Source organism: Pteropus vampyrus, unplaced genomic scaffold (genome assembly GCF_000151845.1).
Source record: "Pteropus vampyrus isolate Shadow unplaced genomic scaffold, Pvam_2.0 Scaffold20, whole genome shotgun sequence".
Lineage (NCBI taxonomy): Eukaryota > Metazoa > Chordata > Mammalia > Chiroptera > Pteropodidae > Pteropus > Pteropus vampyrus.
Genome location: NW_011888801.1, coordinates 10,557,023 through 10,562,722, shown reverse-complemented (window position 1 = coordinate 10,562,722; position 5,700 = coordinate 10,557,023). Strand labels below are relative to the sequence as shown.

The 5,700-nt window shown below is 38.4% G+C and overlaps 1 pseudogene; it reads left to right on the top strand.

Annotated features, from left to right (window-relative positions):
- Window positions 1-1,556: 1,556 nt before the first annotated feature.
- On the top strand, window positions 1,557-3,055 carry LOC105288987 (annotated as a pseudogene).
- Window positions 3,056-5,700: the final 2,645 nt, after the last annotated feature.

Sequence of the window (5,700 nt, the reverse complement as noted above, 5' to 3'; positions counted from 1 at the left end):
TTTCATCTTCCTCTCACATTGAGAATATCCTTCACCTCCATGACACCCGCATTTACTCACTGTGTGGACTTGGGCATGTCATTTAACCTCTTCAGGTCTCAGTCTCCTCATCTATAAAATGGGTGTAATCCCAATCCCACTGAATTATTGTGATGATTAAATTGGAGAATGTATTATCTGATCATATTATCTTATACATAGTAAATAATAAATATTAGCCTTATTCTTGTTGTTATCGTTGTGCTGGTGGTTAAACTCAGATGAGGTTCCTAGACATTCGTTAATGCATTCTCAGCCCCTGAGTATTTGCAACAATTTTGATAAATACAATTTAGTAGAAAAATGAGAAGCCTTAAGTAGTATGTCTAAAGGAATAAGAAAAAATATATATAATAATAAATATATATACCTATAGTTATAATACAATTAAATATTTGCTAACATATAATTAATATAGATATAAATATAAATATTATTTATTTATCTTTTTTTGGCGGGATCTCCTTAGGGCTCCAAAACTTAAAGTCCTCAAAATTGCTACTTCAGCTTCTTTTTAATAGGCTTTATATCAATGTGATTATCTTAGTATGGAACTGGGAGTGATTTTTGAGTTTTTTTAAACTGGTTTTGTATGTAAGGTTCTGTCAAGCAAAGAATTAATGTAAATAATGTCTTTTCACCCTTTGTCTGATCTTAAAGACCTTGCTATACCTCTGTAGGTGACAGATCAGGAGAAACATCTTGTTTTACCACCATTTTCTGCCAGACAAAGCAGCTCTGCAAACTGGTGACTCACACACACATTTGGCTCTCAGGTGTATTTTAGCCTCAGAATGCACTTGAAAATATTTCACTTACCAGAATAAAAATCAGATTTCATATAATTAGTGAAGCTTGTTGTGGTGGTTATGGTGGTAGTTATTTAATGTAGTATACAAAATGTAGGAAAATAGATTCAGAAAACAATTTAGTTTTACATACATGCATGCATGCACGTGCACACATACACATATCTGTTATATCAAGAGTATTTGGTATACTTATATACTTTGACCTAGTAATTATACTTCTAGCACTGCATCCTCAGGAAGTATTTGTAAATACAAAATACTATTTATTTGCAGATATGTTTTTTATACTCTTACTTATTTTTAATAATGAATATTGAAAAAAACTAAATGTTCAGCAGTAGGGAAATTGCTAAGTAATTTATATAATTCCCATCTGCTGGAATATTATATGATCATTAAAGTTGTTTATAAAGAGCTAGTAATAACACATAATATAAAATAAAATGTAGGTAAAATAATAATAGTTATGAAAAAGTAACTAGGCAGAGTAAAACACTGGAAGAAAATTGGCTCAAATGATATTATTGCTTGTTTTTGGATAATAAGACAATGAGTGACATTTTTTCTCTTCCTTTTTGGTTTATTTTCTAAATTTTATAAAATAAAGACATTTTAAAACACAACAATAGTCTTCGTTTAAAAAAAAAAATGAAGAGATGCAGGTGCTGGGCAACAGGTCAAAGACTGCAAGGAAATAACATTAAGATGCCCAAGGCTAAGGAAGTTGTGCTTCAAAATGATCCTAGTAAAGCAGAGACTGGGGCTCATAAGCCTAAAACACCAGGGAAGAGCCAAGAAAACAAGAGCTTCTGTTTAGATGACTGCTCTCCTGTGAGCCAACCTGAAGTACTTTCTCTCACAGATCTGAGAGACAGTTAACAAAGTTTCGAAGCTTAGCATTGCTCGCAAAATTGTGGTAAACCACGATTTCTATACAGAAGAGAGTGTTTTACCATCCAACAGTTCGGAAGGCAGGTTTTTGGAGACAATATACAATGCTTTTTGGAACCATCTGAAAGAGCAGTTATCAAGTACTCCCCTTAACTTCACTTGTGTCCTTGAACTTCTAAAAGAAATTAAGGAGATCTTGCTATTCCTGCTATTACTATGCCAAAACCATATTAGAAATGAGACTGAAGAAGCTCTGGATATGGATCTCCTAAAGCAGGAAGCAGAGCATGGGGCCCTAGATGTCCCTCATCTCTCTAACTACATTCTCAATTTGATGACCCTGCTATGTGCACCAGTCTGAGATGAAGCAGTTGCAGAAATTAGAGAGCATGAGAGATCCTGTGCAATCTTCCATGTACTGGGTCTGATGAAAATGGACATGGTAAATTATACTATCCAGAGCCTTCAACTCTACCTTCAGGAACATTCTGTTCAGGATGAACGAGCTAAATTCCAGGAACTCCTTGACAAGCAGCTTGATCTCACCACACAATAGCTAACCAAAGCAGCAACAGATATCACTACACAATCTCCAAGTTCTCCTGAGTCTCCCAGTTCCTCCAGCATGGCCTATTCATCTCCAAATTGAAAAGCTAACAACTCAGAGCTCCCCGGTCCCACAAAGGTGCTATACCGGGGTTACCTGAACCGTCTTCTCTGGGATCCTGATGATGAAGACTTCCCTGAGACTTTGTTGATGGACAGAATATGGCTGCATGATATGGAGTCTCAGTTGCTGCAGTTAACCATCCTGTCCTCAGTCATGCTAATTGCCAGAAGTTTCTCTGGTAATGTTTTATTCGGGTCACCTGAATTTGTGGATAAACTGAAATGCATAATCAAGGCTGTGATGGAGGAATTTAACTCTGGGCCTGAATGTGAGTGAACATGTGTCTCAGGAAATTCACCGAGTCCTCAAAGACATGGACCTCAGTACTCTAAGCTGTTAAAGCACAGAGGCTTTTATAGGACAACTCCAGAACATCTGTAAGAAGGAGAACTGTGTTTGTATCATCACTGATAAGCAGATTCGTTTGTTTCTCAAATGCTGTTTGGTTTGTGGCATGCAGGAATCTCTGCGAGACTTCCCTGGAGGCCTTATTTTCATCGAGGGGGAGTTGGCAGAACTGTGCTGGAAGTTTGTTAGTCTTACGCATCACGATCAGCAGGTATGTAGCCCTTACTATGCTGAAATCCTAAAAAATATCATCCTTTCAGCTCAGGCATGAGAAACAGAAGAGGAGATTATCTGATAGTGCCAGCTATGGCAACAGAGACCCAGGAGAGAGGTCTCAGTAAGTTCCTGGGATAACAACACCTGTGGCCAGCAGAGGAGCCAGTCTTCTTCCTCACTGCAGCTAGGAAACAGGGCTGCAGGGCTCTAGCATGTAAATACCAACTGGCCCAGTCCCCTTCACTAATAAACTTCTGAGCTGCAAGAAAAATAAATAAATAAGTAAATGAATGAATGAATGCATGAATGAATGAATGAATGAATGAATTACAAAGAAAACTAAAGGAGATAAGGAAGAAAATGCAGAAGAAGACATTTATTCTCTCCTCTCTCCTCTTCCTGACCCTTAAAGGTCCTGACCCATAGACTTATCCTGAAGAAGGAGTGTATGTACTGTTGGTTGATTTCTTGTCACCAAAGTAGAGTGTCCTTTCACATCTGGCTCACTAAACTCTCAGTATCTGGACATCTGGGGTAGGATTATTAAAACAGGGTCTGAGTACTTAATAAACATTGAACTAACCAGAGCGAGACCAAACCATGCTGACCTGACCTCAATATTTTTCCACGAGAACTTTTAGTTTCAGTCTCCATTGCATATCCCTGATGCAAAACAAGATCAAAATGCCTTGTCACCTGCTAAATGTCAATCTTATTCAAACAGAAACTCAAATATTTAGTCTCTCAAATATCCCAGGACCCCCAAGACTGCAAATCTGTTCAGTCTATTGGTGCCTATTGCCAAAAAATACAAACTATGAATTAAAGAGACTGAAGACAAACTCAGTAGTTCAAGAATGGAGCAAATCGGTATCTTTTGAGTGAACCCTACTGCTGTCCCTCAAGATAACCTTAAGTTTCTTGCCTGAAAAGCTGATATTTATCCCACGTTCACCTTCAAGCATCCCTTGGACTGCTCACATTTCTGCAAATTGGTGTCTATTTGTAGCAATTTTGTTTATCACTGGTTCAGAGACAATTTAGATCAGACTTTGGCAGGCTATAGTGATAGCAATCTGCCCCATTATTCTCCTTATGGAAGACACCTGCTTTATCAGAAAAGTACATGAGTTGTGGATGACTGAGTAAGAACACAATTAAGCTGTCACAGTTTCTACTGGACCCTGCTGGGCCTGGGCACAGTAAATCTCAGGGATTTCTATCTCTTACATTGGCCAAAGAACCTGTCCAGTCAAAGAATCCTTGTGCTTCTCTTCCCGCAATTTGGTATCAGAAAATGTCTCTAAAGATCAGGACCTTTAGCAAAGAGATCAGGGCTTGAGAGCTCTATTGATAGTCTCTGGGATGATTATTTCATCCTCCATCCTTCCAGAATCATACACCTCTAACCCAAGATGACTTTAGAATCAGCCTACAGCCAGAAGAGCTCCAAAAAGTCTCAACATTGCCAGCACAGATTGAAATAGGCTTCATGGGCCCCAGCCTTTCTCCAACTTGTGCATTTACCTAGAACAGAGGTTTATATCTATTGATGGCCAAGATAATAAAAAGAAACATATCGCATATCTCCTCAGTAGAGGATGACTACTCTACTCTACTCTAGAAGTTGAGAGTCACATGTGAGATTTCCTGAACCGATAAATTATGTTTCTCTATCCACTGTGCCAGGCTTTCCCATTGAGAGCCATTCCAATTATGATCACAGAGAGCTTCAAGGGGACAATAAAGAAGGGATAATTTTTGTCCTTCTCCACCAACTTCCAAACTACTCAAAGACTGCAGCTGCTCAGCCCCTGGACTATAAATTCCCTTTCATATGTGATGTAGTTTTGTGGAAAGGACACAAGCTTTGGCCCTGCACCCAGATGGCCACAGATTTGGCTCTGACCCTTAGAAGCTGCAATATCATGGGCAAGTTACTTAATCTCTGTATCAGGTACCACCTTACAACTTATAAGATGAGTTAAATAAAATTATATGCCCAAATAATCTTGTAATGTCTTAATAGGCATTAGTTTCTTCCTTTATCATATACCTAGTCAACAAGGTCATGCAGATTGCAGCTCAAGTGTCACCTCCTCAAAAGATCCTTCCCCTATCACCCATTCTAAAACACCCCCACTTAAAGTCACTCATGAGCACATCATCTTTTAAATTTTATTTCATTTACTCATTCATCTATATGATTACTTGTTCATTTTCTGCCTTGCTAATTCCTACAAGTTCTATAAGGGCAGGAAGCTTGTCTGTTCTTGATGACCACTATATGCAGTGCTTACAGCAGTTTCTGGAACACCAAAAAAATCATAAACATTTGTTGAATAAATAAATTATAAGCATGGGCTCTAGCTGAGAGGATCTCACAGTGTGGAAAGGGGGACACTGATAGCGAGACTAGGGCTTCAGTAAAGCCTCATAAGCTGACTATGGCCTTCTGGGCTTGTGATGGTTAATTTTATGTGTCACCTTAAAGGGTGGCTTTATCTGGGCTAAAGGATGACCAAATAGCTGATAAAATATTATTTCTGGGTGGATCTTTATTGGTAGATTAAGTAAAAAAGTTTATCCTCACCAATATGGATAGGCATTATCCAATCCATTGAGGGCCTGAATACCACAAAAAGGTAAAGAAAGAGTAAATTTGCTGTCTTCACTTGAGCTGGGACATCCATTTTCTCCTACTCTCGGACATTGGTGCTCCTG